Consider the following 14,223-nt stretch of genomic DNA (forward strand, 5'->3'; position numbering starts at 1 on the left):
CAAAAGAATTTCTTTATTGTGATATATTAATGATATGGTGTGTCACTTGAATAGTTTTTATAGTCACAGTTATGATTATTACCTCAAAGATCAGGTATGTATGAGAATCTTTAGTCACCAATGTTAATTCGTAACATCGATCTGTCAGGTCCGTGATAGTATAGAAATATGCTTGAGTTACAACACTTTGTTTTATTGTAATTCATCAATAGTGTGTGTTTTTTATAAACATGGTTCACAATATAGCCATACTCATCAGGTGAGTCTTTATTTGTCAATATTAACTGTTTAGGACTTGTAACAATTAAGGGGGTTGTTCCCTTTGACAAATGTTTTCTATATCAGGAATTTAATCTATTCTTTGACTCTGGGTTTGAATATCTCTATGATAGATACTAACAGTATCAAGCCTGTTACAACTAGTATCTTTAGTATCCAGTTAAATTTGTGTATATGTATCAACTCCGTCATGCATTTGCATAGCATTTAATCATCAGCTAGTTCAAATTGGTTAACTTAAACTGTCAAAAATAGTCATTTCTTGAACATTGTCACAGCTTCAGCACAGAGATCTTTGCTCTCGATAGCCCTTATACAGTTTAAAAACTACCTGTTTGTGTAGTAACTATGTAGCGTGATCTAGTGAAAGTCTATCAATTATAATAATTCTATATTGATATAGATAGACAAATACAGCTGTCCAGGTCTGGCACAACCCAGATTTAGGTGCAATATCAATTGTAATAGTGTAAAGGGTTCTTAAGCAAAGCGGCAAAGTGTATATACATACTTAAGATTGACTCGATCAGGTATTACTCTAAATGGTCCCAATACACTTTATGAACCACCCGTCTGTGTAGCAACTGGCCTATGTTCATAACATACATAACGTAATCAAGTGTGAGTCCTTCTGTAGTAATTATTATAAGTTAATGTGGATAAATACACACAACTATCTAAGTCTGGCACAACCCAGACTATAGTATAGTATTAACTATAGTATTAATATGGTGATAGTATCATTAAAGCTAATATCTCACTGTTTATATACATACATATAGTTAATCTAAGTCTGGCACAACCCAGACTGCTAGCAGTATTAACTACAGCGAATGATACCGAGAGCAACGATCGCTAGTTAAACCAGTATCTGGCTTTTAAAATAAACACATAACAAGAGCGTGAACAAGCTCACAGCTCTAACATGATGTGTTTCGCCCTATTGGGCTTTATCAAAGGCGGCGAGCCGCTGGATCTGTGGGGATTTAAACCCTGTGAACCGGAAGTCCCGCCCTGTCTCCAATCTGATTGGTACTTCAGATGGTAATGTAAAGTTTATGATAGACAGATTCTCTGACTAATGTCTGCAATAGGAGAGTGTATTATTAGAGTATACGGTGTGACAACTATACCCAATACTAGCGAGAGGATAATATAGTATTCTATCATGCTATCTCAGGATGCGAGCCAACATTGACTAACTGAATGATCAATGTATTACCTAGTATCACCACCTATTCTTCTGTGCTAGTGTTTCATGCTTTGCTTCTAAGTAATTCACACATCTGGTATAATGTGTAAGTTAATCGCTAGGTAGCACTAATAAGAGAGATACCACCATGTATTGGTTATGTGTGATAATTTTTCGATAATTTGAATCCATTATAGTAATATTGAGATGTCGGTTGTATAGATACCAGTGTAAGGATATAATGTTGTATGAATCTCTATGTGGGGATCATCTATTGCAATATCCCTAATAAACATGACAAGAATAATTCCCCTAAATGAACAAATTATAAGCGGTAACTGATAATAAAAAACTCAAGTGCTGTTTGGGGATCTCACTGATCTCTAATAATGAGATCAGTGCTGCTGAAGTAAATATGTGAACTAAAACATATGTGAAACACAAAGTGCCAAGCAAACAACCTAACGAACAGTGAATAAGTGTATATGATACAAACAGTTCTACTATAGGTGAAGAAGTGCACTGACTGTGTAAAGTGATGCGTGCAGTGATTTTCTATATCTAACTCAGGGTCGGCTCCAGAACCAATGAAATGTGGGGGCATTTTTTTTCACGAGGGGGCACGCATTTAAAAAGCATGTATGAGAGTCAAAATAAGAGCAGACCTACTGTGGCAGTCCAGTGGTTACATTTATCAGATATCTGGCTGTGCAGGAGTTAGATTTGTTTATATTTCTGGAAGTGCAGCGGTTACATGTGTCATATCTCAAGGAGTATAGGGGTTACATTTATAAGATGTCTGGCAGTGCCGCAGCAGTCACATTTACCAGATTTATGGCAGTGCAGGGGTTACATTTGTCATATCTCAGGAATGTCTCCCACATATGACACAGCCAGTGGACACTGTTTGCATGTGTAGCTCTACCAATGACCCTACTAATGATAAAATAAGCTTTTATGTGACAATAATTTTGAGTGCCAAGTAGTACATTACTTATATAATATTACAGATATTATTAATGATATTTACAGCACACACAGTATGTACAGTATGTATATACACACAAATTATATATATATATATATATATATATATATATATATATATATACTGTACACACACATACATATACACACACACATATATATATATATATATATATATATATATACACACACACACTGTGTGTATATGGTATATATATACACACACACTGTGTGTATATGGTATATATATACACACACTGTGTGTGTGTATATATATATATATATATATATATACACACACACACTGTGTAGATATATATATATATATATATACACACACACATACACACAGTATATATATATATATATATATATATATATATATATATATATATATATATATACACAAACAATATATAAATATACGCACAATGTGTGTATTGTGTGTGTATGTATATGTGTATATTATATATATATATATATATATATATATATATATATATATATATATATATATATATATATATATTAAAACAACCTTGGGGACAAATAGGAGATGTTTTGAAACATGTAAATAATAAACATAAGGCTATTTCACTCATTGTCCCACAGTTACATGTGAAGTGTGTGTATGTGAGCTCCTATAATCTGACACACATTTTATACTGATCACTGCAGATAAAGCAGGCACAATGCACACTTGTTTTGTGTGACCTGCAGTGGGGAAACCAAGGAATCCCCAATTTGCTTCTTTATCTGTGGCTGCCAAGACATAAAGCACAATAGGGAAGGGATACTACTCTCACACACACATTGGTTATACCAGTGTTTTTCAACCAGTGTGCCGTGAGAGATCCTCAGGTGTGCCACGGCAGACTGACAACAGCGTGACATATTTTTTAAACTTTGCTTGTTTTTTACTCCCAGTACAGGGGTAGTTTGTAGGAGGCATGGCATAACAGCACAATAGATACAGTATGTGTGTGTTTGTGTGTATGTGTATATACAGGGAGTGCAGAATTATTAGGCAAATGAGTATTTTGACCACATCATCCTCTTTATGCATGTTGTCTTACTCCAAGCTGTATAGGCTCGAAAGCCTACTACCAATTAAGCATATTAGGTGATGTGCATCTCTGTAATGAGAAGGGGTGTGGTCTAATGACATCAACACCCTATATCAGGTGTACATAATTATTAGGCAACTTCCTTTCCTTTGGCAAAATGGGTCAAAAGAAGGACTTGACAGGCTCAGAAAAGTCAAAAATAGTGAGATATCTTGCAGAGGGATGCAGCACTCTTAAAATTGCAAAGCTTCTGAAGCGTGATCATCGAACAATCAAGCGTTTCATTCAAAATAGTCAACAGGGTCGCAAGAAGCGTGTGGAAAAACCAAGGCGCAAAATAACTGCCCATGAACTGAGAAAAGTCAAGTGTGCAGCTGCCAAGATGCCACTTGCCACCAGTTTGGCCATATTTCAGAGCTGCAACATCACTGGAGTGCCCAAAAGCACAAGGTGTGCAATACTCAGAGACATGGCCAAGGTAAGAAAGGCTGAAAGACGACCACCACTGAACAAGACACACAAGCTGAAACGTCAAGACTGGGCAAAGAAATATCTCAAGACTGATTTTTCTAAGGTTTTATGGACTGATGAAATGAGAGTGAGTCTTGATGGGCCAGATAGATGGGCCCGTGGCTGGATTGGTAAAGGGCAGAGAGCTCCAGTCCGACTCAGACGCCAGCAAGGTGGAGGTGGAGTACTGGTTTGGGCTGGTATCATCAAAGATGAGCTTGTGGGGCCTTTTTGGGTTGAGGATGGAGTCAAGCTCAACTCCCAGTCCTACTTCAAGCAGTGGTACAGGAAGAAGTCTGCATCCTTCAAGAAAAACATGATTTTCATGCACGACAATGCTCCATCACACGCGTCCAAGTACTCCACAGCGTGGCTGGCAAGAAAGGGTATAAAAGAAGAAAATCTAATGACATGGCCTCCTTGTTCACCTGATCTGAACCCCATTGAGAACCTGTGGTCCATCATCAAATTTGAGATTTACAAGGAGGGAAAACAGTACACCTCTCTGAACAGTGTCTGGGAGGCTGTGGTTGCTGCTGCACGCAATGTTGATGGTGAACAGATCAAAACACTGACAGAATCCATGGATGGCAGGCTTTTGAATGTCCTTGCAAAGAAAGGTGGCTATATTGGTCACGGATTTGTTTTTGTTTTGTTTTTGAATGTCAGAAATGTATATTTGTGAATGTTGAGATGTTATATTGGTTTCACTGGTAAAAATAAATAATTGAAATGGGTATATATTTGTTTTTTGTTAAGTTGCCTAATAATTATGCACAGTAATAGTCACCTGCACACACAGATATCCCCCTAAAATAGCTATAACTAAAAACAAACTAAAAACTACTTCCAAAACTATTCAGCTTTGATATTAATGAGTTTTTGGGTTCATTGAGAACATGGTTGTTGTTCAATAATAAAATTAATCCTCAAAAATACAACTTGCCTAATAATTCTGCACTCCCTGTATATATATATATGCTGTATTAGGCTACAATGTGTGATTTTTTCAATATTTTGGGATGGTGGTGTGCCACAGGATTTTTTAATGTAAAAAAGTGTGCCACGGCAAAAAAAAGGTTAAAATCACTGGGTTATACGGCTGTTTTTTCACAAAATTACTTCTGCCTTCCCTCTCACTGACTGTTAGCTTCTCCCAGCACTTCCTGCAGAGGTCTGATGATGTCATCATCTCACTTCAGCTCCTTGGGCTAGCAGGAGGAGGGGCAGTGCAAGTCTTAGGTTAACTGTGAGAGCACCAGCAGGGAAATGCAACTTTATTTATTATCTGGTTGTAAATAGAGGAGAGTAAAGAGATTAGCTGGGCCCTCCTAAGTGGCGGATCTCCAGGGTCCAGTGGCTGCAAATGGTTTATGCGACATTTGGGACCCTGGACGTTCTGTCACTTTTAAAATGTAAAAAAAAAAAAAAAATTTTTTTTTTAAATCACTTTTTTTGCCCTGGGGGGCACAGCATTCCATTTGGGTGGGCATTGCCCCCCAATGCCCCCCTTAGAGCCGACCCTGATCTAACTCATGGTGGGTTGTGAGTTGACAGTTTAAGTTAACCAATTTGAACTAGCTGATGATTAAAAAATGCTATGCAAATGCATGACGGAGTTGATACATATACACAAATTTAACTGGATACTAAAGATACTAGTTGTAACAGTTAGTATCTATCATAGAGAGATTCAAACCCAGAGTCAAAGAATAGATTCAATTCCTAATATAGAAAACATTTGTCATAGGGAACAACCCCTTTAATCGTTATAAGTCCTAAACATTGTTAATATTGACAAATAAAGACTCACCTGATGAGTATGGCTATATTGTGAACCATGTTTATATAAAACACACACTATTGATGAATTACAATAAAACAAAGTGTTATAACTCTAGCATATGTCTATACTGTCACGGGCCTGACAGATCGATGTTATGAATTAACATTGGTGACTATTTAAAGCCTCTGTAGGGTGACTAAAGATTCTCATACATACCTGATCTTTGAGGTAATAATCATAACTGTGACTATAAAAACTATTCAAGTGACACACCATATCATTAATATATCACAATAAAGAAATTCTTTTAAAGGAGTGGGTTACTTTCTGGTGGTTTATTTTAATCTTAAACATACTAGTATCATCAGTTTTGACCAAATAATAAAGTTCAAATCATTGAGAGTAATTCACTTTGTACACATTACTATTCGAAACAGCCAACCATTGTTTTTGTGAGTAACCCTCTGTATATACATTACCACATTATTTTTTGCAGCTAACTACTGTGATTCAATACTATACCCACTTTTGGGATATATATTATGATCCCATAGAGAGCAACTATAACACTTACATTTGAGATCACATTTACCTTTAATCTATATAGGCCAAATAAACTTATATAGTGAGTCTCTCTATATACATTATAACGTACACCGTATCTGTGACATTTTTAACTTGTATGTTATATAACCAAATATCTTTGTTTTTTTATTTTTAATTAATAAAAGTTATATTTTATAAATCCTGTTAGGAATTTCTCTGTCCTCTAGTCAGGGCCTAGAGTGCTACAGGTGCAAACTTTCTGAGAATTGACATTTCTCTGTGTCATTTCTCTTATGTGTTTATACAAATACATCTCTTCATTGGTTCACCAGATATGTTTAGCTAGCGCCCAGTAGTGCATAGCTGCTAATTGAACAAAGGATACAAAGAGAATGAAGCACATTTGATTATAGAAGTAAATTGGAAAGTTGTTTTACCTCACAAGCTCTGTCTGAACCATTAAAGAAAAAAAATAGGATTTCATGTCCCTTTTAAGGTATTTGTTTAAGCTTAAATCAGAAAAAACATAATTTATGTAAGAACTTACCTGATAAATTCATTTCTTTCATATTAGCAAGAGTCCATGAGCTAGTGACGTATGGGATATACATTCCTACCAGGAGGGGCAAAGTTTCCCAAACCTCAAAATGCCTATAAATACACCCCTCACCACACCCACAATTCAGTTTAACGAATAGCCAAGAAGTGGGGTGATAAAAAAGTGCGAAAGCATATAAAATAAGGAATTGGAATAATTGTGCTTTATACAAAATCATAACCACCACAAAAAAAGGGCGGGCCTCATGGACTCTTGCTAATATGAAAGAAATGAATTTATCAGGTAAGTTCTTACATAAATTATGTTTTCTTTCATGTAATTAGCAAGAGTCCATGAGCTAGTGACGTATGGGATAATGACTACCCAAGATGTGGATCTTTCCACACAAGAGTCACTAGAGAGGGAGGGATAAAATAAAGACAGCCAATTCCTGCTGAAAATAATCCACACCCAAAATAAAGTTTAACGAAAAACATAAGCAGAAGATTCAAACTGAAACCGCTGCCTGAAGTACTTTTCTACCAAAAACTGCTTCAGAAGAAGAAAATACATCAAAATGGTAGAATTTAGTAAAAGTATGCAAAGAGGACCAAGTTGCTGCTTTGCAGATCTGGTCAACCGAAGCTTCATTCCTAAACGCCCAGGAAGTAGAAACTGACCTAGTAGAATGAGCTGTAATTCTCTGAGGCGGAGTTTTACCCGACTCAACATAGGCAAGATGAATTAAAGATTTCAACCAAGATGCCAAAGAAATGGCAGAAGCTTTCTGGCCTTTTCTAGAACCGGAAAAGATAACAAATAGACTAGAAGTCTTACGAAAAGATTTCGTAGCTTCAACATAATATTTCAAAGCTCTAACAACATCCAAAGAATGCAACGATTTCTCCTTAGAATTCTTAGGATTAGGACATAATGAAGGAACCACAATTTCTCTACTAATGTTGTTGGAATTCACAACTTTAGGTAAAAATTCAAAAGAAGTTCGCAACACCGCCTTATCCTGATGAAAAATCAGAAAAGGAGACTCACAAGAAAGAGCAGATAATTCAGAAACTCTTCTGGCAGAAGAGATGGCCAAAAGGAACAAAACTTTCCAAGAAAGTAATTTAATGTCCAATGAATGCATAGGTTCAAACGGAGGAGCTTGAAGAGCTCCCAGAACCAAATTCAAACTCCAAGGAGGAGAAATTGACTTAATGACAGGTTTTATACGAACCAAAGCTTGTACAAAACAATGAATATCAGGAAGAATAGCAATCTTTCTGTGAAAAAGAACAGAAAGAGCAGAGATTTGTCCTTTCAAAGAACTTGCGGACAAACCCTTATCTAAACCATCCTGAAGGAACTGTAAAATTCTCGGTATTCTAAAAGAATGCCAGGAAAAATGATGAGAAAGACACCAAGAAATATAAGTCTTCCAGACTCTATAATATATCTCTCGAGATACAGATTTACGAGCCTGTAACATAGTATTAATCACAGAGTCAGAGAAACCTCTTTGACCAAGAATCAAGCGTTCAATCTCCATACCTTTAAATTTAAGGATTTCAGATCCTGATGGAAAAAAGGACCTTGTGACAGAAGGTCTGGTCTTAACGGAAGAGTCCACGGTTGGCAAGAGGCCATCCGGACAAGATCCGCATACCAAAACCTGTGAGGCCATGCCGGAGCTACCAGCAGAACAAACGAGCATTCCTTCAGAATCTTGGAGATTACTCTTGGAAGAAGAACTAGAGGAGGAAAGATATAGGCTGGATGATACTTCCAAGGAAGTGATAATGCATCCACTGCCTCCGCCTGAGGATCCCGGGATCTGGACAGATACCTGGGAAGTTTCTTGTTTAGATGAGACGCCATCAGATCTATTTCTGGAAGTTCCCACATTTGAACAATCTGAAGAAATACCTCTGGGTGAAGAGACCATTCGCCCGGATGCAACGTTTGGCGACTGAGATAATCCGCTTCCCAATTGTCTACACCTGGGATATAAACCGCAGAGATTAGACAGGAGCTGGATTCCGCCCAAACCAAAATTCGAGATACTTCTTTCATAGCCAGAGGACTGTGAGTCCCTCCTTGATGATTGATGTATGCCACAGTTGTGACATTGTCTGTCTGAAAACAAATGAACGATTCTCTCTTCAGAAGAGGCCAAAACTGAAGAGCTCTGAAAATTGCACGGAGTTCCAAAATATTGATCGGTAATCTCACCTCCTGAGATTCCCAAACTCCTTGTGCCGTCAGAGATCCCCACACAGCTCCCCAACCTGTGAGACTTGCATCTGTTGAAATTACAGTCCAGGTCGGAAGCACAAAAGAAGCCCCCTGAATTAAACGATGGTGATCTGTCCACCATGTTAGAGAGTGTCAAACAATCGGTTTTAAAGATATTAATTGAGATATCTTCGTGTAATCCTTGCACCATTGCTTCAGCATACAGAGCTGAAGAGGTCGCATGTGAAAACGAGCAAAGGGGATCGCGTCCGATGCAGCAGTCATAAGACCTAGAATTTCCATGCATAAGGCTACCGAAGGGAATGATTGTGACTGAAGGTTTCGACAAGCTGCAATCAACTTTAGACGTCTCTGGTCTGTTAAAGACAGAGTCATGGACACTGAATCCATCTGGAAACCCAGAAAGGTTACCCTTGTCTGAGGAAAGAACTTTTTGGTAAATTGATCCTCCAACCATGATCTTGAAGAAACAACACAAGTCGATTCGTATGAGATTCTGCTAAATGTAAAGACTGAGCAAGTACCAAGATATCGTCCAAATAAGGAAATACCACAATACCCTGTTCTCTGATTACAGACAGCAGGGCACCGAGAACCTTTGTAAAAATTCTTGGAGCTGTAGCTAGGCCAAACGGCAGAGCCACAAACTGGTAATGCTTGTCCAGAAACGAGAATCTCAGGAACTGATAATGATCTGGATGAATCGGAATATGCAGATATGCATCCTGTAAATCTATTGTGGACATATAATTCCCTTGCTGAACAAAAGGTAAGATAGTCCTTACAGTTACCATCTTGAACGTTGGTATCCTTACATAACGATTCAATATTTTTAGATCCAGAACTGGTCTGAAAGAATTCTCCTTCTTTGGTACAATGAAGAGATTTGAATAAAACCCCATCCCCTGTTCCGGAACTGGAACTGGCATAATTACTCCAGTCAACTCTAGATCTGAAACACATTTCAGAAATGCTTGAGCTTTTACTGGATTTACTGGGACACGGGAAAGAAAAAATCTCTTTGCAGGAGGTCTCAACTTGAAACCAATTCTGTACCCTTCTGAAACAATGCTCTGAATCCAAAGATTGTGAACAGAATTGATCCAAATTTCCTTGAAAAAACGTAACCTGCCCCCTACCAGCTGAGCTGGAATGAGGGCCGCACCTTCATGTGGACTTAGAAGCAGGCTTTGCCTTTCTAGCTGGCTTGGATTTATTCCAGACTGGAGATGGTCTCCAAACTGAAACTGCTCCTGAGGATGAAGGATCAGGCTTTTGTTCTTTGTTGAAACGAAAGGAACGAAAACGATTATTAGCCCTGTTTTTACCTTTAGATTTTTAATCCTGTGGTAAAAAAGTTCCTTTCCCACCAGTAACAGTTGAAATAATGGAATCCAACTGAGAACCAAATAATTTGTTACCCTGGAAAGAAATGGAAAGTAAAGTTGATTTAGAAGCCATATCAGCATTCCAAGTTTTAAGCCATAAAGCTCTTCTAGCTAAAATAGCTAGAGACATAAACCTGACATCAACTCTGATAATATCAAAAATGGCATCACAGATAAAATTATTAGCATGCTGAAGAAGAAGAATAATATCATGAGAATCACGATGTGTTACTTGTTGCGCTAAAGTTTCCAACCAAAAAGTTGAAGCTGCAGCAACATCAGCCAAAGATATAGCAGGTCTAAGAAGATTACCTGAACACAGATAAGCTTTTCTTAGAAAGGACTCAATTTTCCTATCTAGAGGATCCTTAAACGAAGTACCATCTGACGTAGGAATAGTAGTACGTTTAGCAAGGGTAGAAATAGCCCCATCAACTTTAGGGATCTTGTCCCAAAATTCTAATCTGTCAGACGGCACAGGATATAATTGCTTAAAACGTTTAGAAGGAGTAAATGAATTACCCAAATTATCCCATTCTTTGGAAATTACTGCAGAAATAGCATTAGGAACAGGAAAAACTTCTGGAATAACCACAGGAGCTTTAAATACCTTATCTAAACGTTTAGAATTAGTATCAAGAGGACCAGAATCCTCTATTTCTAAAGCAATTAGTACTTCTTTAAGTAAAGAACGAATAAATTCCATTTTAAATAAATATGAAGATTTATCAGCATCAACCTCTGAGACAGAATCCTCTGAACCAGAGGAATCATCAGAATCAGAATGATGATGTTCATTTAAAAATTCATCTGTAGGGAGAGAAGTTTTAAAAGATTTTTTATGTTTACTAGAAGGAGAAATAACAGACATAGCCTTCTTTATGGATTCAGAAACAAAATCTCTTATATTATCAGGAACATTCTGCACCTTAGATGTTGAAGGAACTGCAACAGGCAATGGTACTTTACTAAAGGAAATATTATCTGCTTTAACAAGTTTGTCATGACAATCAATACAAACAACAGCTGGAGGAATAGCTACCAAAAGTTTACAGCAGATACACTTAGCTTTGGTAGATTCAGCACTTGACAGCGATTTTCCTGTAGTATCTTCTGACTCAGATGCAACGTGAGACATCTTGCATATGTAAGAGAAAAAACAACATATATATAAAGCAAAATTGATCAAATTCCTTAAATGACAGTTTCAGGAATGGGAAAAAATGCCAAAGAACAAGCTTCTAGCAACCAGAAGCAATAAAAAATGAGACTTAAATAATGTGGAGACAAAAGTGACGCCCATATTTTTTCGCGCCAAATAAGACGCCCACATTATTTGGCGCCTAAATGCTTTTTGGCGCCAAAAATGACGCCACATCCGGAACGCCGACATTTTTGGCGCAAAATAACGTAAAAAAATGACGCAACTTCCGGCGACACGTATGACGCCGGAAACGGAAATAGAATTTTTGCGCCAAAAAAGTCCGCGCCAAGAATGACGCAATAAAATGAAGCATTTTCAGCCCCCGCGAGCCTAACAGCCCACAGGGAAAAAGTCAAATTTTAAGGTAAGAAAAATGTTAAATTAAAATGCATTATCCCAAATATGAAACTGACTGTCTGAAAATAAGGAAAGTTGAACATTCTGAGTCAAGGCAAATAAATGTTTGAATACATATATTTAGAACTTTATAAACAAAGTGCCCAACCATAGCTAGGAGTGTCACAGAAAATAAGACTTACTTACCCCAGGACACTCATCTACATATAGCAGATAGCCAAACCAGTACTGAAACGAGAATCAGCAGAGGTAATGGTATATATAAGAGTATATCGTCGATCTGAAAAGGGAGGTAAGAGATGAATCTCTACGACCGATAACAGAGAACCTATGAAATAGACCCCTTAGAAGGAGATCACTGCATTCAAATAGGCAATACTCTCCTCACATCCCTCTGACATTCACTGCACGCTGAGAGGAAAACCGGGCTCCAACTTGCTGCGGAGCGCATATCAACGTAGAATCTAGCACAAACTTACTTCACCACCTCCATCGGAGGCAAAGTTTGTAAAACTGAATTGTGGGTGTGGTGAGGGGTGTATTTATAGGCATTTTGAGGTTTGGGAAACTTTGCCCCTCCTGGTAGGAATGTATATCCCATACGTCACTAGCTCATGGACTCTTGCTAATTACATGAAAGAAATACAAATGCAAGGGTTCATGATCTCGAGTTAGAGGGTAGTAGGTTCAGGAGTAATTTGCAAACAACATTTCTTTACTTAAAAGTGTGGCTGGTTTATAGAATAGACTTACAATAAAGGTGGTTAGGAATACAGTGCCTGGAATATCCCTAAGGCTATCCTGCAAATTAATTAAGTTTATACTTCAGAAGGTGATTAGCAGACTCAAGTGGCCTTCTTGTTCTTGTCTACTGTCAATTCCTATGCTTTGGTGTAACTTTGATAGATAAAAGTATGTCAGTAACAATATAAAAATGTAATCATATCCTTCATACAAATATAGCAAATACAGTGAGCAATTACAATTGTATAAAGAAGCAAACTATATGTATGGTAGTTGTGTATGTACAATGTATGTGCAGAAAACATTATTCTATATTAAAAGGCAAAGTAAATTTCTTTAAAGTTTGCTTTATGCATATTACAAGCATTTTACAAATACTAATACACTGAGTATACTTTTACTGGTTATCTCCTGCACACTATATTCCAGTTTGTTTACATATTTCTAGAGATATAGTTTCAAGAATAGTTCACAATTTTCTAGGTAAACTTAAAGGGACATAATACTCATAAGCTAAATCACTTGAAACTGATGCAGTATAACTGTAAAAAACTGACAGGAAAATATCACCTGAGTATCTCTATGTAAAAAAAGAAGATATTTTACCTCACAATCTCCTCAGCTCAGCAGAGTAAGTTCTGTGTAAAAAGTTATACTAAGCTGCTCCCAGCTGCAGGTAAAAAAAATAAAAATGAAGAAATGAACAGCAGCCAATCAGCATCAGCAGTGCTGAGGTCATGAAGTCTTTTACTGTGATCTCATGAGATTTCACTTAACTCTCATGAGATTTCATTGTTACACTCAATAGGGAAATAACATGAGAGTGCATGAGGCTCATCCTTTCAGCTGTCCCGGGACAGACATACTAATATGCTGCTTAGAAATCCTTTACAATGGGATGTGGCTACTGAGGAACTTTTGAGGTAAATATCTTTCTTTTTTACATAGAGATGTTCAGGGGATATTTTCTAGTCAGCTTTTTACAGCTATGCTGCATCACTTTCAAGTGTTTAAACATTTGGGTATTATGGCCCTTTAAGCAGTAATCTGTAAATTAGCATTAATACTTTTCTCTTATTTCTGATAAAGTGTACATTCTAAGGGCAAGATTACAAGTTGCGCTTTGTGACTTTTCCGTGTGCGATTTGGTCTTTTCGCAATCAATTTCCATTGCGCAGCCATTACAACTTTTGAAAAATCACGATTTACGCAACAATTCTTTCCACGCTCGAAGAGCTGTAGTTAAGTTTTACGCAACATAAAAGTTTGACAAAACACTTCATAAATGCATTACAAAGTACAGTTACACTCATTAACACTGCTTAATAAAAAATGTTTAAAAAAAAATATTGCACACAAAAGTTATAAG

General features: G+C 37.1%; 1 protein-coding gene across 2 annotated transcripts in view; it reads left to right on the top strand.

The window, feature by feature from the left end:
• The window catches only part of AAAS (aladin WD repeat nucleoporin), a 75,926-nt gene that overhangs the window by 23,543 nt on the left and 38,160 nt on the right, over positions 1–14,223 (top strand). The window lies entirely within an intron of this gene.

Source organism: Bombina bombina, chromosome 3 (assembly GCF_027579735.1).
Source record: "Bombina bombina isolate aBomBom1 chromosome 3, aBomBom1.pri, whole genome shotgun sequence".
In the NCBI taxonomy this organism is placed as follows: Eukaryota; Metazoa; Chordata; class Amphibia; order Anura; family Bombinatoridae; genus Bombina; species Bombina bombina.